Raw genomic sequence first — 23,760 nt, 5'->3', positions numbered from 1 at the left:
TCACTTTTGTCTTATTTTTGAAATTTCATTAAATAATTAGAATTGCAGAATATGACTAGATGAAGATCTATTCAAAAGACAATGTGTGTTCATTCTTTATCACACTTAAAAACCGTTGTTAAGTATATTCGTAATTCCAAGGATGTGGGGATCCCTGGGTGGCGCAGTGGTTTAGCGCCTGTCTTTGGCCCAGGGCGCGATCCTGGAGACCCGGGATCGAATCCCACGTCGGGCTCCCAGTGCATGGAGCCTGCTTCTCCCTCTGCCTGTGTCTCTGTCTCTCTCTCTCTCTGTGACTATCATAAATAAATTTAAAAAAAATTAAAAAAAATAATTCCAAGGATGTTAAATGCATATAGTAAAAGACAAGGTGCTGTAATATACATGTGTGAGAAGATATGGAAATGCCTCTTTTAGCAAGTGGGAAAAGTCAGAAAGATTTGTCTCATACACATGTAGAGGAAAATATAGATGCATTTGACTGTATTAAAGATACACAAGCTGAAATATATGCCATGGAATAAAGGTAAATATTTACAACACTCTTAAAAACTAGTATCCAGATTATATATATATATATATATATATATATATATATATATATATATATTTGTTGTTGTTGTTATAAAAATTTTTGAAAAAATAAAATAAAAAGGTTGGTGAATAGTAAAACATGTACCAAGAACATGAAAACTCAGTTTTTAAAAATCTGGACTTCCTATGAATTTTCAAAAAGTTAGTTTATATCCTTATATATTAAAGAAATCCCACTTCAGATCCTTTTAAATTCAAACAATCAAAAATCTCTGATAATGCAAAACATTATATGAGGATATGACAATGTAAAAATACATACATATGTGAAATTATAAACCATTACAATCACTTTTCAGGACTAATTGTGTTTCACTATTTTAATCAATTAGAAGTATAAACTTCATACCCAGTACCTTCATTTGCATTCCTATGGGCGTGAATTTAAGAATATCCCAACTACCGTTTGCAATTAAAAACATGGACTAGCAGGAGTGTCCATTAAAAGGGGAATAAATACATTTTAAATTTAAAAAATCCTAAAATAACCAAATAATATTCAGCATTAAATTGAATAAAACACATACACATGAATCTTGAAAAGATAATATTGCCAAAAATAAGCAATTTCTTTGAAAAAATGTACAGTGTGACTCTGGTAACTATAATGTTAAAATATGATATATTTTAATATTAAGTCATACTATAGTTTATATTTTTAATGAATATATTTAAATATGAGTGGGAATAATACAATTAACTTTGCTATTTTTACTTGGGGAGAAAAATATTGAGAAAGGGATTGAAAGAGATGCTTTGCTCTTACCTATAGTTTCCATGTTTAAAATTAAAAAGGTTTAAATTAAATGTGGTATAACATGAACATTTGTTAAACTCATTCCTGAGTATATATTTTTTGTAATGTTAAGTAAGTGTGAATTAACTCATAATTTAAAATATAAGAAAACACAAAGCTAGGCCTACCTTTTATTCTCTTTTTTTTAAAGATGTTTTAAAAATTTATTTATTCATGAGAATAGAGAGAAAGAGGCAGAGACATAAGCAAAGGGAGAAGGAGGCTCCCTGTGGGGACTTGATCCAGGGACCCTAGGATCATGCCCTGAGCTGAAGGCAGACGCTTAACCACTGAGCCACCCACGCATCCCTACCCTTTATTCTCTATACAGAAAACTCTTCTTATGCTTTTTCTTTTTATACTCTTTGCAAATATATGAAAAAATGCATTGGCAGCTTCATAGAGTCAGAATTTGTAATGTGCTTGAAATTATTTTCCTTATAAACAAATTTCACAGTGGGCCAGGATCATGTTACTTATATACCATCTTCTGTCTTCAGGGAACTAAACCAAGAAAATGACAGATAAAGTTTCGTGCATAAATATGACATTTTCAAATAAAAATTCTGCATCTTTTTAAATAGTGAAAAGATAGAATAAACAACTTACATTTTTGAAATAAAATGTGTGATTTTTAGGATATGTGTGGGGGGGAGGCTATATTTAATTTCAAGAGATGATTCAAAGCAACAGATCATCTTGTAACATAATTGAACTGCTTGTACCTTAATTCTTTAATCTATGTGTTTTATCTAAATTTATAATCAATTTAAGTTTAAATTGTAATTTAAGTTTATTATCCTTATTGGAACTTAAATAAGAATTTAAAAATAATTGATAGCCAACATGTATTTAAATGGTTTACCTTCCAAGAATAATTTATATTGTCCATGTAGCTGAATTTTTACCTTATAATGAGACTTTGAAATGAACATATAAACGGTTTCATATCAGTATTAGGATAGGACACAATTGCATAAGAGCCAAAGTGTGAGCTTTTCTACTCGCCAATGTTCCTAGATTTGCAAGATACCCAATTGTTTATAAACATGAACTTTGGAATCAGACTGGCCAGGGTTCATTTTTTAGTACTATTGCACATCTTACCTGTCATTTAGTCTCTTGAAGACCTATATTAACTATGAAATGGGAACAATAGGGATCCCTGGGTGGCGCAGCGGTTTGGCGCCTGCCTTTGGCCCGGGGCGCGATCCTGGAGACCCAGGATCGAATCCCACGTCGGGCTCACGGTGCATGGAGCCTGCTTCTTCCTCTGTCTATGTCTCTGCTTCTCTCTCTCTCACTGTGTGCCTATCATAAATAAATAAAATTAAAAAAAAAAAAAAAAAAAAAAAGAAATGGGAACAATAATATATTTTTTTTTTTTTTGCAATTAGCAAGAGGGTTTATTGGACGTTTGCGCAAACGGGCTCTCCGCCTCGCCTCCGAGGAGGAAGAGAGCCCCGATTAGCAATTACAGGTATCTTTTAAAAGCAAAAGGAAAAAAAAAAAACCGCTTAAAGACAAAAGAACCTCGGGAGTTGCATAGCATTCAGGTTATTGATTTCACAGAGGGTCAACATGAACCTATTCAGGGACATTCCAATCAGGGTGTGGGGGGAAATGGTTTTCTTATTGTAAACAGAATGCTTTTAGTTGCTAAAATTTCAGGAAGGCTCCCGGATGGGCTGCCTCTGGATTAGGGCTGGCCCTACTTACAAGGGGGGAGGTTTCTTCATTCCCTCCTCTTGTTTGGGCTGATTTTAATCTTAAAATCTTAGGGAACATTTATTTTTTTCAGTCTGGAGGGCCCGACATTGTTGAGTTAATACCAGAGCTTGGGTAATAGACAATCTTTCTCGGACGAAATGGAGCAGCCGGTTGAGGATGCAGGGGCTGAAAGTTAGCAGCAGGAGCAGGATAACTAGAGGGCCCATAATGGTAGAGATTAGGGTGGTCATCCAGGGAGACTGGTTAAACCAGCTTTCAAACCAGCCCTGCTGGGCCTCCGGGTCCCTTTGTCTTTTATTTAGCCTATCCCTGAGTTTGGCCATGGAGTCCCTGATGACTCTAGAATGGCCTGCATAGAAGCAGCATCCCTCTCCCAGGGCCACACAGTCCTCCCTCTTTCAGGAATAGTAAATCCAAGCCTCTCCTGTTTTGAAGTGCTACTTCTGAGAGTGAGGTGAGGGACTGTTCTAACTTAGAAACGGACTGCTCTAGTGCCCGTAGATCCTCCTCTACAGCTGCCTGGAGTTCTATATAACGTCGTGAGCCCTGGATCAGAGCAGCTGCGCCAGTACCCACCCCAGTAGCGACCCCTAGTCCCAACATAACGGCTAGGGTTAGGAAGACAGGTTCGTGCCGAAAACGGGTGGGATGTTCATCATACTGACTTTCTAGAGTTTCAGCAGGGTGATAGAACACCCTGGGTATGATCTGCACCATGACACAGAAGTCGTTTGAGCTATTTACAACCTTAGCTGACACACAGGGGGTGAGGCCTTTGTTGCATGCCCACCAAGTTCCCGGCTGGGGCTCCAGGTAAGAGTCAGTCCCTAAAATCGGGGCGGTAGTATTGCAGAGTTCCTGGTAACCCCGGGTGAGTATAGTTAGCCTTGACAGTGATGTAATCCCAGGAGGAGGAGGGCCTCTCATCCTGTGTCTCCCTAGTCTCGCACCCCCAATTTTTACAATAGAAGTATTCCCCTCCTCCACAGGTGGGATTTAGCCTGCGATCTCTGTGGTACCCGGGACAGACATAAAAGGGAAGAGTGCTGAGCATGGCCCTTCTGTCAGGCGTGTCACATCCTCCCCATGGGTCTAATCCCAGTCGCCCTGGAGGGCTTTCTCGGTTAGGGGATCTAGAGGTGTCGAAGTATCCCTCTAGGTCCCATGGGCTAGGGGCCCCTATGGTTAGCTTGCATAGGTCAGGATATAGGTTAGGCCACCAGGTTCCCACAGGGGCGGTCTTAGTTATAGACCAAACCTCGTCACCCCCAGACGTTAGTACCTGCCAGGTTAACCTTTTGAGGGCATGAGGGTCACCTCTGGCGGAGGTGAAGAGCGCTAGGAGAGGTAGGAATATAACAACTGTCATTGAACAATTTTTTGAAAGTCTTATCTTGAGCGGGTTTTGGGTGCGGTGGAGCTTCCATTGGGGTGGCTCGTCCGGTCCGCCTGGCTGGCGTCAGCGGTGCTCGTTGATGGGGCGCGCTTCACGTGTGAGGCGTGGACCCAAGCAGCAATGCCGTCTACCTTTAAGGCGGTTGGGGTGGTCGGTAGTACAGTGTATGGGCCCTTCCAGCAGGGCTCAAGCGTCCTGGACTGATGTTTCCTGACGTAGACGGAGTCACCGATCTGGAGCGGGTGTGGGTCGGTTGTGTCTCCGGGGCGGTAGACAGCCGCAAGGGGTTTCCAGATCTGGCGCTGGATAATCTGGAGCGCCTTTAGCCTGTCCTGTAAACCGGGAGTTTTAGCAAGAGGGTCAATAGCAGAATCTAGTAAGTCCGTTACTGGTGGGGGACCTCCATAGAGAATCTCGTAAGGAGTTAGCCCATGGCGCGCGGGAATGTTCCAGACTCGGAACAGAACCATAGGGAGGAGTTGGACCCAGTCTCTAGTGCCAGTCTCCAATGTCAATTTGGTTAGGCTCTCTTTAATTGTTCTATTTATTCTTTCTACCTGCCCTGAGCTCTGGGGTCTGTATGCACAATGTAATTTTTAATTTATCCCCAGTAATCTGGCCACCAACTGACTTACCTGGGAGACGAAGGCGGGGCCGTTGTCCGACCCTATTACCTTGGGCAGTCCAAACCAGGGGAAAATTTCTTCTAGGATTTTCTTGACAACCACCTGGGCAGTTTCTCGTTTGGTGGGGAAGGCTTCTGTCCATCCTCCTGTGGGCCTAGTGCAGTGGCCCGTGCCGTTTCATCGGCCATCCTGTTCCCCTCTGCTACTGGGTCGTTTCCTTGCTGATGCCCCGGACAGTGAATTATCTACCACGGCCACCCCGGCTTTCAGTTCACCATTTCGTAGAAAGCTACTCCCCTCAGTGTACCAGGTTGCCTCAGCATCTGGCAAAGGCTGGTCCGTCAAGTCCCCTCTGGTGCCATGGACTTCAGCTAGGATCTGGTGGCAATCATGCATTAGCAGGGAGGGGGACTCGGTTTCTGGAAGCAAGGTGGCCGGGTTTAGGGATGTAGCCGTTCCGAACCGTATCCGCTCAGAATTCAGTAACATGGCCTGATAATGGGTGGCCCGAGCGTTTGAGAGCCATCGATCAGGGGGCTGGCGGATGACTGTCTCTATAGCGTGGGGGGCCACCACAGTGAGGGGTTGGCTGAAGGCCAACTTATCTGAGTCTTTTACCAGGACTGCCACAGCCGTTATTATTCGGAGACATGGGGGCCATCCTGCAGCCACTCTGTCTAATTTTTTTTTGAAAAGTATGCCACGGGCCTTTTCCAGGGTCCCAGTTTCTGAGTTAGGACCCCTTTGGCTATTCCTCAGCGTTCATCAGCATATAGCGCAAATGGCTTGGTTACATCTGGGAGGCTCAGGGCAGGGGCGGTCAATAAGGCCCTTTTTATTTTGTCAAAAGCCAATTGTTGCTCCTTTCCCCAGTGGTAGGGGGTGTTGGATTTCGTAAGAGGATATAGGGGAGCCGCCAGCTCTGCAAACCCGGGTACCCAGAGGCGGCAGAACCCGGCACTGCCGAGGAACTCTCGTAGCCCTCTGGCATCAGTGGGTGCTGGGATCAGGGCTACAGCCTTTTTGCGGCCCTCCGTCAGCCACCTCTGGCCTCCTTCCAGGAGATATCCCAGATAGGTCACTCGTCTCTGGCCTATTGGGCCTTTTTGGCCGAGGCCCTATACCCCAGTCCTCCCAGTCTCTCGAGCAGGGCCCCCGTACCTTTTACACAATCCTGTTCTGTCTTAGCCGCTATGAGCAAATCATCCACGTACTGCAGGAGAACAAGGTCTGGATGGCCAACTCGGAAGTCTGCCAAGTCCTGATGCAAGGCTTTGTTGAACAAGGTGGGGGAGTTTTTGAATCCCTGTGGTAGCCTTGTCCAAGTGAGTTGTCCTGAGAATCCCGTCTCAGGATCTTTCCATTTAAAGGCAAAAATAGGCTGGCTTTGAGAGCTTAACTTTAGGCAAAAGAATGCATCTTTAGATAGAGCTCAAGGGTCCTTCTGCCTCAGTTAAAACTGAATGTTGAGCTCCCGTAGCAACCAGGAAGGTCACTGGTTGACCCCCCCCCCCCCACTTTAAGGGTTATCTGAGGCTGGGGGGGGAGGGGGCTCCTGGCCCTGACATCCCTAATCTTCATCCTCTAGGGACAGTACGGGAATAGGCTTCTTAGGTCCCTGCGTTTGGCCCTTCTTTGGACAATCTTTAACCCAATGTCCTTTTTCCTTGCAGTAGGCACACTGGTCTCGTTCAACCCGTGGTCTTCTTTTGTCTCCCAGGTCCTTACTCTGTCCTGACTTACTCTGCCCTGAGCCCTGTACTATGGTGGCCAGTATCCCAGTCAGTTCTTTATTGTGTTTCCTTTATCTCTTTTATTTTGTCTCTCTCTCTCTCTCTCTCTCTCTCTCTCTCCTCTCTCTCTCTAAGTATACATACGGTAGCCTTCCATTAATCTTTCCAGAAAACCTGCACTATAGCACGTACCTTTGCCAAATTGGTGGGGCGTCACCCTGCCCCTCTGAGACCCGCTAGGAGTACCTGGCGATAGAGACGGAGCCGCTCCCTCCCAGCAGCAGTGTCATAGTCCCAGGTCGGGCGAACCAAGGGGAAAACGTCCTCAATTTCATTAGGCAGCTGGGGCGGCCTCCCATCCGTCCCGGGGACGTTCTTCTGTAGACGCGCTGTCTCTCCTCCGTGGTGAGGAGAGTCTGCAGGAGCTGATCAGGGTGCCCATGGGGTCCTGGCTGAGAGACCGGGGCCTTCACCTACAAGATAATATCAATATTAAAAGTTCCGTTCCTGGGCCACCCGACGTTGAGAGTCGGCCACTCTGAGGAGCAGAAGGTGACCCATCTTCGTCTTCTGACTTCAACCGAAAGGTTGTGTGCCCGGCCGGCGACTTCTTTCCAGTGATCTAGAGCGAGGCTTAAAGGGGTGGTTACAGTTTGCCCCGCGGGTGTAGAAAAGAGGTGAGCGGGGAGGAAGAGGACAGGAAGAAAGACACAGAACAAACAGACGCACACAGATGACAGGATCGGTGCAGCAGATTCAGACGGGAGCGGTCGCCAACAACGACCCTCCCCGAAGAGGAGCGAGTGCCGGGGCTCCGTTCCTCTTCCAGACCACTCCGGAGTCCGACTCCAGAGGGGGACCAGGGGTCTCGGGCACGTCTGCCTCCCCCGCTGGTCCAAATACAGAGTACAGCGTCCTGCAGGCACAATACAGACCCGGCACAATACAGACCCGGCCAGTCAGACAAACGGACGAGACAGATATGACATTTAGCGAGCTCGGTCTTACCTCCTACCGGTCTTAGGATTGAGCCTGGGGCGTCTCGGATCCCGGACGAGCCCCCAAATGTTGGACCCTGGCTCACGGGTGCCAACGTGTCCCGGCGGACGCCCCAGAGACTCAGACCCCAGACAGGCAGATGCAATTAGCAAGAGGGTTTATTGGACGTTTGCGCAAACGGGCTCTCCGCCTCCGAGGAGGAAGAGAGCCAACAATAATATTTTTATAGGTTATCAACAATGACTAAAAAGATAAGGATAAAGTGGTTAGAATGGGACTAAAACACCTTATTGTTAATAATATTACTAATATCGGGATCCCTGGGTGGCGCAGCGGTTTGGCGCCTGCCTTTGGCCCAGGGCGCGATCCTGGAGACCCGGGATCGAATCCCACGTCGGGCTCCCGGTGCATGGAGCCTGCTTCTCCCTCTGCCTGTGTCTCTGCCTCTCTCTCTCTCTCTGTGACTATCATAAATAAATAAAAATTAAAAAATAAAAATAAAAAAAATAATATTACTAATATCATTATTATTTATTCCATAAAATCCTTGATTGAAATGCTTTCTGATCTTCGAAATCTAAAAAAAAAATAATAATTAACCCCCCCATATTTACTTCTACCAGTCATCTATTAAGAATTTAATGTTCTATTTCAAATCCTAATAATTATCTAGATTGATTAAATTCCTTCCTGAATTCTGAAAACTGCGGGCTGACTTCAGTATATTTCTACTGTGGGTTTCCTTGGTCTCTCCCATTTTGGGTTTATGCCGTAGGTCTCTCTGCCTTTTTTCTTAAGGACAGGTGTCTTAGTGTTAGGCTGTGTATAAACACTCTGACGTAGACTTTCTTTGTGGTGTCAATGATGGCATTTCATGGTTATTAGGGGTTTATTAAATGCAATAATTAATTAATGAAGTTGAAAAAAAAGTCCTGACAAAAGTTCCATATATTTATAGAACAGGCAATGTTATTTATCTCTTGCACTATTCAGAATTCTCCAGATAAACAGAACCAACAGAAATAAAATATTAAACATATTTAAAATACACATTATATATGTTTATTTTTATTCATTTAGTATGAGATGTTGGCTGCCACAATTATGGAGGCTGAGAAGTCCCATGATCTTCTGTTTGAAAACTAGAAGTCCTGGAAAGCCAGGAATGTAGTTCAATCTGAGGCCAAAGGCCTGGAGACTAGGAGTAAACGTCTTTGTATGAGGGCAGGAAAAGACCAATGTCCCAGCTCAATCAATCAGGCATAAGTGATGAATCCTCCCTTCCCTCACCTTTTGTTCTCAAAGAACCTCAAATGATTGGTTAATTTCTGGCTCCATTGGGAATGGCAATTTGTTCTGCTGAGTCAGCCAATTCAAATATTAACCTCATGTGAAAACATTCTCTTAGGCATACTCTAAATAATTTTCAGCCAAAGGATCCCTGGGTGGCGCAGCGGTTTGGCGCCTGCCTTTGGCCCAGGGCGCGATCCTGGAGACCCAGGATCGAATCCCACGTCAGGCTCCCGGTGCATGGAGCCTGCTTCTCCCTCTGCCTGTATCTCTGCCTCTCTCTCTCTCTGTCTGTGACTATCATAAATAAATAAAAATTAAAAAAAATAATTTTCAGCCAAATATCTTGGTACCCCATGATTCAGTTGATTGATGTACAAAATTAGTCATCCCAAATCCACTCATTGTCAACCTGGCACTCACACCCATCTCCTTAAACCGTATTTAATCTCCCAATAAAGTCAACAACATGGTAGTGAATTCACTTAACATGCTAATAATCATCCTGTCTTCAAGTAAAACCACACTAACCCTTTCTAAAAGAGGAATTAAAGCTCTTAAGTGATGTTTACTATTGTTAATATACTATAACCTAAATACTGTGATATAGAATTAAGACTACTTAAACAGTATGATATAACGTCGATAGATCTTATGTTACATTATAGAGTAAGAAAGAAAAGAAAGTAGATTTATATATCTATATACATATATAAAGGTATTCAAAACAAAGAAGGCATATTCATGACAATTAGAGTCCTCATTTTTGTAACTAGTCATGTGGTTGTAGTTGGTATTTATAACTATCTTCTTCTCCTACCCATTCTATATATCTTTACCTTCAAGCAAACGCCTAAGCTGGTTCTTTACCTGGTAGAGTAACTAAACTTTCATAACTGAAGGGTCTGAGCCATGAGTAGTCATGGTTGGATTGGAAACTTATAGTTACCCATTAACCTTTATCACAGGGCACGATAATATTGAGATACTCTAAGCAATCTCCGGTATTCTAGACATATTCTTCTTTAACTCTAATGTGGAAGAGAAGTCACCCCAGTCAAAATAGTAACTCCTTTCTTTTTTTATTTTATTTTATTTATTTATTCATGAGAGACACACAGAGAGAGAGAGAGGCAGAGACTCAGGCAGAGGGAGAAGTAGGCTCCATGGAAGGAGCCTGATGTCGGACTCCATCCCCGGACTCCAGGATCATGCCTTGGGCCAAAGGCAGGCACCAAACTGCTGAGTCACCCAAGGATCCCTGTAACTCCTTTCATTTACCTGTGGATTCAGAGTCATGAGGAGTCCAAAGTGGCCAAGTGGCAGTCTAAATTTCCAGTTCAGTGAAATCATTGTTATGCTTCCTAACTGGAGCATTCTTTTTGTTGTTGTTGTTAGTTTTTTTGAGTAAGATGCACCCAGTGCTGGACTTGAACTCACAACTCCAAAATCTAGCATCCATGCCCTAAGGACTGAGCCATCCAGGTGCCCCAAAGCCATCCAGGTGCCCCATCCCCTTTTTGGGAGAACAAAAATCTCTAAGCTAGCAAAGCATAAAATCACTGGAACAAGAATCCAATTTTCCTACAAGTTTACTGGGTATAATAGTGAGCATGTAATAACTCTTAATTCCTGTACCTATGAATCCTGGCTATGAGAGAAACAGCATCATATTTTATTTTATTTATTTTAATTTTTTTATAAATTTATTTTTATTGGTGTTCAATTTGCCAACATATAGAATAACACCCAGTGCTCATCCCATCAAGTGCCCCCCTCAGAGCCTGTCACCCAGTCACCCACCTCCCCTTCCACCACCCCTACTTTGTTTCCCAGAGTTAGGAGTCTCTCCTGTTCTGTCTCCCTCCCTGATATAAAAAATAGTGAAAGGGAATAAAGGGGAAAGGAGAAAAAATGAGTGGTAAATATCAGCATCATATTTTAGACATTGATTCAGAACATATATAAACTTTTGAATAACCTTACCCCAACCCTACAAAGTATAGCCACCAAGCTGTCACTGTAACTGAGTTTTCAGAAAATCTGAAGCAATTCTGTGTGAATTGCCATTGCAGTGGTATGACTAAAAAATGACTATAAAATTTGTATTCCAAATTAATCAATTATATGTGCAGTATCAGGAAACCATGTCAAGAGTACACATTTCTACAAGGTTTGATGCAGCTATGAGTAGTCATATGCTACAACTCTGGGCCAAGAGACTTCTTTGTCCTATAAGACGAAATATATTGACAAAGATTCTCCCCTTGACCAAACTCTGGATAGGTTCCCTGAGCTTTCTTCTTAACTAGACCTCAACCATGACTTATAAAACTGTGGATGCTTTTATCCACTCCTCACTTCTCCCACCCAATTAAAATACTTGAACAAATCCTAGCCCAGTTTCTAAGAGCTCAACACCACATCTCCAGGATAACAATTCCAGCATCTTTGAGTTCTTTCTTGGAGAAGCTCAAAGCTGCCAAAAGAAAAATACTGTTAGTTCCAGCCAACATCTGATTATAGGACCCCTGTCTCCCAGTCTCTGTGGGAAGGTAGGAGCCTAACTTTAATAATTAGCAGAGAGCAAAAATCCATGTTTCACATGGACCAATATTCATTCCTACTTTTTATAAATTTCCACTTCCCTGACCCCTACTGAGTCTCACTTACCTCTCCATATTCCCTCATTCTCCCTTGAAAACTCCTAGTTACCTCTGCAGAAACAGAAATTGGGTTCAGTTCACTCTTTCCTTTTGTAATAGGTTTTTTTTTTTTTTTTTTTTTTGGCTGATTAAAATCTATTCTTTCCAGTCAAATTAGTGTCTGACTTTTTGAATCTTTGACGACGGCAAGGATATATTTTTTTTCCTTCCCTGGAAAGTGGACAAGACACACAAAGGAGCCTGAGCCATCTTGGATCCAAGACAATGAAAGTCACGTACAAAGGGTGGTGCTTTGTTGGAAGGAAGAAATGAAGAAATGTGGTTCTTCAGGAAGGAAGAAAGAAATGGCCTACTTAGATCCTAGACAACACTCTCAAGCAATTTTTCCTGAGAGACATAAGACTGACTACTTTTAGGTTGTTCTATAATAAAACAAGAATAACCTTCTATTTGATCAAGCCACTACAGCCTAATTTTTATACTTACAATGTAACACTATGTTACCTGATATAATCTGTCCTATCATGGCATCTTAGTTTACTACATGAGGTTAGAAAAATCTCTATAAAAATGAAGGAATTAAACTACACTACCTAAAAGTGCCTCTCCCATTCTGAGATTTTATTTATTTATTTATTTATTTATTTATTTATTTATTTATTTATAAACTCCTCACCCACCATGGAGCCCAATATGGGACTTAAATTCACAACCCTGAGAATTTAAGATCTGAGCTGAAACCAGCAGTCGAACATTCAACCTACTGAGCCACCTAAGCGCTTGCAACTGGGAGAATAGTTATGAAAATCTGAATCTAAAATCTTTTGTCAAGAGTGATTTTTATGACATTATTAAACATATAGTAACAATAAATACTTCTTAGTTACTTGCCCATGCCTATTGGAGATTTGCAAAATTCTTGATACTCTTAAAATAAAAATTTCTCATTTCCTGAGATCTACCTGTAATATCAGCAACATTTGAAACTTAAACATACATTCAATTTAATTATTTTGTATTTATCATCCTTGTAACCTCATGACTTAATTAACTTCTACTGAATATGATGATCTGTTAGAAATCATACAATTAGTTCTGCATATACTGCACCTGCTGAAACTAACTTGAGGACATTTATACATGAAGATAGACTCCTGGCATAAATATAGGCCAGGTGTTCCCAAAGGGTCACATTGGGAATGAACCAGACAGAACATAGTTTTCAAATATGGAATAATTTGTGAATGTCCTTATTTTCATGTTAATATTTTATTTCTTTTCTCATTACCCCAGAACTTACTCTCCACATCATGGCCTAAGGGAATTTAGATGATTTAAACCTTGTAATAAATGCTTGAAGAATTCTTGTGAAGGAGATTAAAGTATATGTAGACGAAAAACAGAGATAGTCTCTCCCAACCAAGGTGTCAGGCAGAGTGGGGGCAGAGGGGAGAATGCAGGTGACAGGAAGAGAGATTTAGACAAAGGGTCCCAGAAATGCCAGGTTTAGATTGTTAGTGGTCTCAGCAATTAAAAAGTGATGAAGCATTTACCTATATTGAATTCAAAACAGTAACAACATAAATCCCTAAAATAAATAAGAGCTTGAATAAAATTTTAATTGTTCATGACCACTGTTTCAAACTTGTCACTAGTCTGTAATACTAAAATGAAATAGTTTTAAACTATTATTTTTGTATTTATTTATTTATTTGTGGTCTTGCTTTATTGGTGACCTAAACACTCCTTTACCTGCTGATGCTTCTGGGTCTCATTCATGGTCCTTCACAGGCAGCTCTGTGGAAGCAGTAGGTGCTGAGAGGGAAAAGCTGGGCCTTGAAATGTGGAAGACACAGCTAGGACTTGGCTGCATGAGAACTTGGACTCAGACCTTCCTGATTCTAAATGCCACACTTTTCCATTCTTTTCTAGCAAAGCATTGCAACATCAAAGGTCCATGATAAAGGCAATTTAGAAATAGAAAGTAAATTCATTTCTTTTTAAGGAGGAAACCAACAGGAAAAGCATATGTTGGACTCTCAAGTTTGAAAGCAGAAGAATTTGGGTAAAAGAATGTAAAAGGCCTTAGAGGATGATAGAAGAGAAGGAAAAACCAATGCAAGAGCCCCAAGTTCCAGTTTTCAGCCAAGGACTTTCTTCTATGTTATATCGTATCCCAGGAAACAGCGAAGCAAAGTTTCATTCATCTACAAATCAAAATCCTTCTAGATCAGCATTTAAATATCCTTCTGTGAACACTATCTTCACAAAATACTCCATCACCAACATTATTGAAAAACAGTACAACACACAAGCATGCATCTTATAAATTTCTAGTGTATTGGAAATACAATGTTCTGAGCCAACACATACTAACCTGTATACTTTGTTTTGTTAACAGTCTTTCAAAGTTATTTAATCATGGGATACTTTATTCTTTGGAATAGTTATTAATATAGCACAGAACTAGGGTGTCATGAAGAATAGTGTGAGAAATACTGCCTTAGCTTACTTTCCAAATACAATTTCTAGGTCACCATGGGAGGAGTTAATGCTACATAATAAATTTAAAATACAATCGAGCTGAGTAATATATGTTACATAGTATAAGGATAGTTCAGGAAACATGATTAGAATGCAAATGACATAAAGGTATCCAAGTAAAAATATTAAGTCTAGATCTGGGAGAAAGAAAAGCTATTGGAAATAATAAAATATAATGGCTAAAAGGTAATCTGCTATAATTGGCATTAAAAAATAAAAACCTGTTAGCATTTCATGTTTAGCACATGTTCTAAAATAAATTTGCCTTGAGTGAGATAATTAGAATGTTTTGTATGGTAATACTATTTTCCAGTGGTTCAAATTGTTCAGGGTAATTTATATTTCCTTTTCATTTCTATTTATGCAACTGAATTGCTCACTGGTGGTAGATTGCCCTTTTGCTGAATTTGAAAATGTAAATCACTAATCAGAGTCGGTCTGCACAGCCATTAGATTGTATTTAGTAAACTCTATTTACCCACATGACTAATATATAAAGTAATTTTTAGTTAATGAAATACAGCAATATGTCCTCCAAAACTGTTAGTTATCTAAGACTCTGAACTGCTAATAATCAAAGCAACTGACTTAGTAACATTAATTTAATAGCATTAATATTTCCTTTAGGATTAAGAAATTGTTTTGGCACCTTTCAGTGGTTTAGAGTTATTCATAAAGATAAAGTTTAAAGTTACATTTCCCATGTGTAAAGTTCAAGACCAAAAATTTTGTTTGGCAGACTACAAACCAATCTTCAAAAGTACCATCTTCCTCCACCATATCTCATAAATACTTACTCCTCTAAATTACTTTCCATAACTATAAGTTGTTCTTATCCAGCTAATTTCTAATCCATGAGATTTTATATTTAACAAAAATTATCTGTATAATCATTAGTGCATAATCATCTTTTGCAAATTTCATAATGAATAGAGACAAGATATAATTCATAAAAATAATAATTCTAGGAATATCAGATCCTCATAAACATACAGTAATTTATTGAAGAGACTTTAATATTGACTTCTCAATATTAAAGCTATAGTCAGTAAAATAAGAATTTCTGTCTATTTAGTTTTTAATCATTTATCAAAAGCCTGTCATATACATTATTTAAATGTCTAGTCAGTGAAACTCCTTGTCCACTGTCTTAAAGATATCGATTAAGACCCTAGGATGTGCAAATCACTGTGGTAGGTAAGTGATTAAAAGCTTTACTTAAAGAAATAAAATGGCCATGGTCTACACTGGAAAAAAAGTAAATACTAGTGGAAGAAACTGAAGTATACATGAATATTAACCAAAAAAAACCCCAAAACAATTGACAGAGTTTAATAATAATGATAGTAAAAACAACCTGTATCTAGTCTACATTTGTGCATTTGTTTTTATTCTAGGAAGCTTACACATATTAACTCTTTTACTCTTTTCACAACACTGTGATTTAGGCAAAATTATTAGCTCCATTTTACATGGAAAAAAACTGAGCCACAAAGAAATAACTTGCCTATGGTAGGTAAAGTGACCAAGTTCAAATCCCAAGAAGCAGGGCTCCAAAGCCTATACAATTAATGGTATTGTTTTATTACATTTGGAAATTTGAATGGAAGAAATTTTAAAAACAAAAAACCTGGTTGCCTTTAGAGTTTTTTTAAAGATTTTATTTATTTATTCATGAGAGATACACACACACACAGAGAGAGAGAGAGGCAGAGACATAGGCAGAGGGAGAAGCAGGCTCCAGGTGGAGACCCTGATGTTGGACTCCATCCCAGGACCTGGGAACAGGACCTGAGCTGAATGCAGATGCTCAACTGCTGAACCACCTAGGCGATATTTCTTTTTGTTTGTTTGTTTTAAAGATTTTATTTATTTATTTATTTATTTATTTATTTATTTATTTGAGACACACACAGAGAGAGAGGCAGAGACACAGATAGAGGAAGAAGCAGGCTCCATGCAGGGAGCTTGACATGGGATTCGATCCTGGGTCTCCAGGATCAGGCCCTGGGCTGAAGGCAGAACTAAACTGCTGAGGCACCTGGGCTGCCCTAGATATTTCATAAAAGGTATTTATACTGGTGAATTTACAAAATACCAGGGCTGCTTTGCAAAACAAAATAGTTTTTTGGTTAACCAACTAGAATTAATGTATTTTTTCAGGAGCATTTGACATCCTTCTATCCATTTAGTTCATAAACAATGACATATAAAGCCTAAATGACAATAATTTATATAAGACAATGTATCAAAGAACTGCCACATAAACCATGATCGCTTTCTGTAAGTGTATCTAAATTAGAAGCTAGATTATAATCACAAAATTGGTGAATGAAAAATCAGATTAAGTAAAATTAATTGGTGATGGGAATAGTTGATGGCACTAGGACATGATGTCCAGGTTATATATTCATATTGCAGCATGGAAACATTAGGAGTATAGGTGCGATTAAAAATAAAAAGCATTGGGACACCTGGGTAGCTCAGTGGTTTGGCCATCTGCATTTGGTCCAGGGCATGATCCTAGAGACCCAGAATGGAGTCCCACATCCGGCTCCCTACGTGGAGCCTGCTTCTCTCTCTCTGCCTGTGTCTCTGCCTCTCTCTCTGTATCTATCTCTCATGAATAAATAAATATAGTCTTTTAAAAAATAAAAAGCATATACGAATGTGTTGTCTAGTACATCATACATCTGAGAGAGATTAGATGGGAGAGTCTTAACTGGATACCTTCTTTCTGAATGTATGTATGTATGTATATAAAGTTTAAAGCAATAAATTCTATTTTTTCCAGGAAAGAATTGAGAATGTAGGGAATTTTATTTTTAAGCAATCTCTACACCCAAAATGGGATTTGAACTTATAGTTCTGAGATCAAGAATTGCATGCTTTATTGGCTGAGCCAGCCAGGCACCCCTGAAAATGTAGGAAATTTTGTACAAGAAAAAAATTATTGATAATCATACAACTGAAGATTTTCTTTCACCATATGCACATTCTGTTTGCCCTTTTTAAAAATATTTTATTTTTATTTATTCATGAGAGACACACAGAGAGAGAAAGAGAGGCAGAGACACAGGCAGAGGGAGAAGCAGACTCCATGCAGGGAGCCTGATGTGGGACTCAATCCCAGGTCTCCAGGATCAGGCCCTGGGCTGAAGGCGGTGCTAAACTGCTGAGCCACCCAGGCTGCCCTGTTTGCCCTTTTTAAAAAAAAGATTTTATTTATTCATTTGAGAGAGAGAGAGACAGCATGAGAAAGGGGAGGGGCAAAGGGAGAAGAAAATGTAGATTTCCCACTGAGCAGGAAACCAGGCACCAGGCTTGATCCCAGGACTCTGGGATCATGACCTAAGCCTAAGGCAGATGCTTAACAGACTAAACCACCCAGACGCCCCTACCTCTTTTTAAAATATGAAGTAAAAAAATGAACATTTATTAAGGTCAATTAAAGTCTTTGACATTCTTATTTTATAAAAAGGAGACATAGAATCTCCAGAAGACTCCCCACTGAGAGTAGAGCCATACATGGCCTTGATCCCATCCCTGAGATCATGAACTATGCTGAAATCAAGAGTCCAATGCTTAACCCATTGAGCCACCCAGGTGCCACTGTATTCCCTTGTATTTAGACATTTAGATTGTACCCAGTTTTTCACTTCTATAAAACGATCTATAATAAGCATTACTCTACATAAATTTTAACCCAAATTTCAGAGTTTTTGCTTAGATTGTTATCTTAAATATGGAACCAATGGAATAAAATATGTGTATGACCTTTTAATAAAAAAATATTTTTTTCAGAAGGAAATTGTATCCAGTGTATATTTCTTTTTTTCTGTTTCTTTAATTTCTAGTAAGGTTAAATTTTATCTTTATGTGTATATTAAGCATTTGCCATTTCTATTATTTGAAATGTATTTTCTAAAAAATGTATTGAAGTCAATTTGTATGAACTCTATACATTAAAAATTAGCTTTTGCTCAGATTTGTTTATCTACATATTTCCTCCAGCATATGGTTTACATTCAATGTGTTTCGTGATATAGATTGATGTGTCCTCCAAAGAACTTAGTATATCCAAGAAGATTTCAGTAGATAAGATTTCAGAAAGCTAGACTGAGCTTTATTGTACAAAACACTGAACTCTATGGTATAAATCTGAAAGGAAATAAGATAATGGTGAAGAGAAAGATCAATGTAGCTTGAAGACTTAGTGAGGTACATGAGAAATTCCATTTTTCTATTGAATATATACTTAAAGCCTGGGAACCACACTGCAGGTTAGGCACTGACTGGATCCTGGGAATGTAGGTTGGGAATGGAATAAGAAAACCAATGACTCTTCCCTCAAGAAATTTATAGTTTATTTCAGGAAACCAAGTTTAAACAAGTAAAACTAAACCTAAGTGCATTGCATATAATAGGTGCTGTTCTGGTTACTTAGGTATTAAGTATGGGAAAAACTTGACACTGTAAAAACAATGTAATAGAGCAATTCTTATTTGGTAAAAAACATAGCCGGGGGAGATGCAGACATCAATGTGATGTGATTTGTGCAATAAGAAGTCTTTTAAGCAAAAAGAATAGAAAATATTAGGCACATGACATCAGGTATAGATAGAAAGATTTGAAATTATTTTGAAAATTAGATAGAAAACATGATGTTAAGTATATAGAGGTATTAGTATAAATTAGTATAAATTTATTATTCCTTTTCCTAACAAAGGTTACCTTTGAAATTAGCCACTGAATTATAAAGTATGACTCATTTTTTCAATTTGTATTTTTATGATCATTTTCTATTATACAGTTGATTTAATCAATTAATAGATTGTGTTGATTTGCTGATTAAAATATGTTATAAGATTAAATTATAAATTTATTTTTAATATTATAAATGCAATTTGTAATTTGGAAATGATACCACAAAATTTTATTTAAACAATTCTTTATAAATAATCTTACCAGTTAAATTTTTTTATTATAAGAATACACTTTTAACGGTTTGGTATAGATATTTTCTGATTAGTTTCTATGCAAACAAATATCTACAAGTTGAATATATACATATCTATTTTTTCTTTCATTACTACAGCCATAATACATGCATATGAAAATAAGTCAAGTCTAAAATGATATAAAATCTTTAAATAATTTTTCTGTCAAAACTCCCAATTTTGTTTCAATTTTAAGCATTATAATTTTAAAATTTTGCTACTTATTTATTGACTTCAATAACCAATTAGTGAATATGTAGTTATAATATTATTCGAATACTTTCTTCCCCAATCTTATCACAAAAAATTCACTATTTGTCAAAAATTCACAAATTTTTTCTGTTTCTATGTTTGAGACTCATGTTTTTGTTCCTATTAATAATTACTTATTTAAAATATTTTATTTATTTATTCATGAGAGACACAGAGAGAGGCAGACACATAGGCCGAGGGAGAAGCAGGCTTCCCATGGGGAGCTCGAATCGGGACTTGATCCCGGGATTCCAGGATCATGCCCTGAGCCAAAGGCAGATGTTACCTGCTGAGGTACTCAGGAGTCCCAACAGACATAAGTTTTGAATAAATAAGAAATTGGATGAAAAATATTAATCAACTTATACAAGAAGTTTAATAAAATCTATATAGAATAAAATCAAAGGGGCTGCCTGGATGGAGTTCAGTCAGTTAAGTGTCTTCCTTTGGCTCAAATTATGATCTCAGGGTCCTGGACTGAGCCCCACATTAGGCTCCCTGCTTAGCGGGGAGCCTGCTTCTCCCTCTGCTGCTCCCCCTGCTTGTGTTACCTCTCTCACTCACGCTCTTTCTCTCAAATAAATAAATAAATAAATAAATAAATAAAACCTTTAAAATAAAATAAAGGAACTAGACACACCATAGTCAAACCGTCAGAAGCTAAAGACAGAATCTTGAAAGAAGCAAGAAAAAAAATGACGCATTACATACAAGGAATCCTCAACAACCTTAACAGATGACTCTACATCCAAATCTTTGAGGTCAGAAAACAGCGTGATGGCAATCTGAAAGAAAAAGACAATCAAGAAGGAACTTTATTTTCTGGAAAACCATCCTTCAAACATTAAGCAGAAATTAAAACATTCTTGTTTTAATGAAAACTGAGAGAACTGCCACCATCAAGCTTTCCTATAATAAATACTAATGGCAGTCCTTCAGACAGAGAGAAAAGGACATAAGAAGTAAATCAAATCCACATCAAGATGATTGCTCCAGTAAAGGCAATGATATAAGTAAATATAAATGACAGTGAGAAATGCATTTTTGTAATATTCTTCTCCTTCATTATTTAAAATATAGCTGCATAAAACAATAATTATAAAATTGTTTTGCTGGACATGGCTATATATATATATATATATATATATATATATATAATTTACATGGCAAAAATAGCACGAGGAATAAGAAAAATATGGAACTATATTTGAGAAAAGTTTCTATATATTAGTGAAATAAAGTTAGGAATAATATGACTAGTCATATTATGACTATCATAATATGACTGTCAGCTATTTATGACAGGAAAGAAATAAAATAGCTATAGTGATATACAAAAAATAAACCTTAAGACAAAAATCGTTACTAGAGACAAAGAGGAACATTTGAGAATGATAAAAGTATCAATCCATCAAGAAAATATAAACATAGGGACACCTGGGTGTCTCAGTGGTTGAGCATCTGCCTTTGGCTCAAGGGCATGATCCTGGAATCGGGGGATTGAGTCCCACATGGAGCTCTCCATGGGGAGACTGCTTCTCCCTCTGCCTATGTCTCTGCCTCTCTCTCTGTGTCTCTTATAAATAAATAAATAAATAAATAAATAAATAAATAAATATTTTCTTTTAAAAAAAGAAAATATAAACATATGCATTTGACAACTTATATACAAGATGAAAAATAAAAATCAGGGGAGAAATAGATAATTAAAGTATAATAGCTATAGACTTCAATACTCCACATTCAGTAATGAATAGAACTGGCATTAGATTTGTCAGAGCTTCTTAAGCAACTCTTAGAATCTGCAAAGACTGATTAAAACTGTGTTATTACTTAAGTGAAATTGGTACATAATATTATTAAAGTGTGAAATATATGTTATAATTCGACATACATATACACCTCACTGCCAAAAGCTAGTTACCATCTATCACACTAGATTTCAAAGATTTAGCATGAAAAAATAATGTACTATATATATTAATAATTTGCATTGATTTCTTATTGAAATTTTTTGGATATTTTGGGTTAAATACAATATATTATTAAAAATTTAAAAATAATGGATAGAATTAGAAAACACACAGGAAATTAAAAAGTTTGAGCAGTAGTGTAAACAAACTAGATTGAAGCAAAATCTATAGAATATCTCAGACAGTAAGAGCAAACACACTCTTCTCCTGAATGCTTGAAATGTTCACCAGGATAAACCCTAAGCTAGGCAATAAAACCATAAAATGAAAATGACTAAAATCATGTAAAGTATGTGGTACAAAAATGATGTAATTCATTAGAAATTTATAAGCTAAGGAAAGTTAGTAAATTTAAAAATGAGAACTAATGAGGGAAATTAGAAAATAATTGAGCTGGAAATTAGAAAATAATTCGAAAGAAAATAAAAACAATAAATTATTTATGGGTTGTAACTAAGCACTTGTAGAAGATTTAAAGTGTAAACAACTCTATTTTAAACGAAACCTCAAATCAATAATCTAACTTTTTACTTATGAAACTAAAAAGTAAAGAGCAAACTAAGGAAAAAAAGAATGGAAATTAATGCTACAAAAACAATAAGAAAGTCAATAGATAAAACCTTAGTTCTTTGAAAAGATCATTATAATTGATCTTTAGTTATACTGACCAATAAATAAATGAAAGATGACTCAAATTACTGAAATCAAAAATAAAAGTAGGATATTACTGACCTTAGACAAATAGAAAGGATTATAATGAACTACTATGAACAGTACACACCAACAAATTAGATAACCCAGAAAAAAACAAAAAAATCCTATAATGTCAGTAACTGCTAGAACTCATTCAAGAAAAAACATGGTATCTGAATGGACTATAACAATGAAAGTATTTGATCAGTTATTTTATTTTATTTTTTTCAAAGATTGTATTTATTCATGATAGACATAGAGAGAGAGAGAGACGGGCAAAGACACAGGCAGAGGGAGAAGCAGGCTCCATGCAGGGAGCCTGATGTGGGATTCGATTCCGGGACTCCAGAATCACGCCCTGGACCAAAGGCAGCAGCCAAACTGCTGAGCCACCCAGGGATCCCCTGATCAGTTATTTTAATCACTTAAGAATTAGCTCACACCCTGGATTCACTATTACGTTTTTTGAAGAAAAATTGACATCAATCCCTCACAAGCTTTTCTGAAAATAGAAGGAATTCTTTCAACTCATTCTATGAAGCCAGAATTACTCTGATGCCTAAGTGAGCAAAGACATAGCAAGAAAGCTACAGACTAATTTCTTGTAAGGATGTCGACATAAAACTTCTCAAAATGATACCAACAAATGGATCCAAGCAATACATAAAGTGGATTATGTACCATGACTAGGTGAGATTTATCTTATGAATACAAGTTTGGTTATATGCAAAGATAAACTCAAAATGGATGAAAGATCTAAATGTGAGACAGAAGTTCATCAAAATTCTAGAAGATAACATAGGTAGTAACCTTTTTGACCTCAGCCACAGCAACTTCTTGCAAGTCATGTCTCTAAAAGCCAGGGAAACAGAAGCAAAACTGAACTATTGGGACTTCATCAAGATAAAAAGCTTCTGCACAGCAAAGGAAACAGTCAAAAAAACTAAAAGGTAACCTATGGAATGTGAGAAGATATTTGCAAACGACATATCAGAAAGGGCTATTATCCACTATCTATAAAGAACTTATCAAACTCAACATCCAAAACCAAAAAATCCAGTCAAGAAATAGACAAAAGACATGAACAGACATTTCTCCAAAAAAGGTATACAAATGACTAACAAAAGCATGAAAAAAATGTTCTTCATCACTTGGCATCAGGGAAATAACAGATGAAAACTACAATGACATACCACTATACACCAGTGAGAATGGTTAAAATTAACAAGATAGGGAACAACAAATGCTGGCGAAGATGTGGAGAAAGAGGAACCCTCTTACACTGTTGGTGGGAATGAAAACTGGTGCAACCACTCTGAAAAACAGTGTGGAGGTTCCTCAAGAAGTTAAAAACAGAGCTACCCTATGACCCAGCAATTGCACTACTGGGTATATACCCCAAAGATAAGGATGTAGAGAAACAAAGGGGCACTGGCACCCCGAGGTTCATAGTAGCAATGTCCACAA

At 38.2% G+C, this 23,760-nt stretch overlaps 1 long non-coding RNA gene across 1 annotated transcript; it reads right to left on the bottom strand.

Annotated features, from left to right (window-relative positions):
• Positions 1–2,765: 2,765 nt before the first annotated feature.
• On the bottom strand, positions 2,766–8,076 carry LOC140598967 (uncharacterized). Its single transcript, XR_012001488.1, has 3 exons — positions 7,885–8,076; positions 5,153–7,349; positions 2,766–4,849 (listed from the first exon to the last, which is right to left on the bottom strand). It is a non-coding gene; the product is annotated as an uncharacterized lncRNA (long non-coding RNA).
• Between the last annotated feature and the right edge of the window lie 15,684 nt (positions 8,077–23,760).

This window comes from Vulpes vulpes, chromosome 5, assembly GCF_048418805.1.
Source record: "Vulpes vulpes isolate BD-2025 chromosome 5, VulVul3, whole genome shotgun sequence".
NCBI classification, from domain to species: domain Eukaryota; kingdom Metazoa; phylum Chordata; class Mammalia; order Carnivora; family Canidae; genus Vulpes; species Vulpes vulpes.
This window is presented reverse-complemented; position numbering and strand designations above follow the sequence as displayed.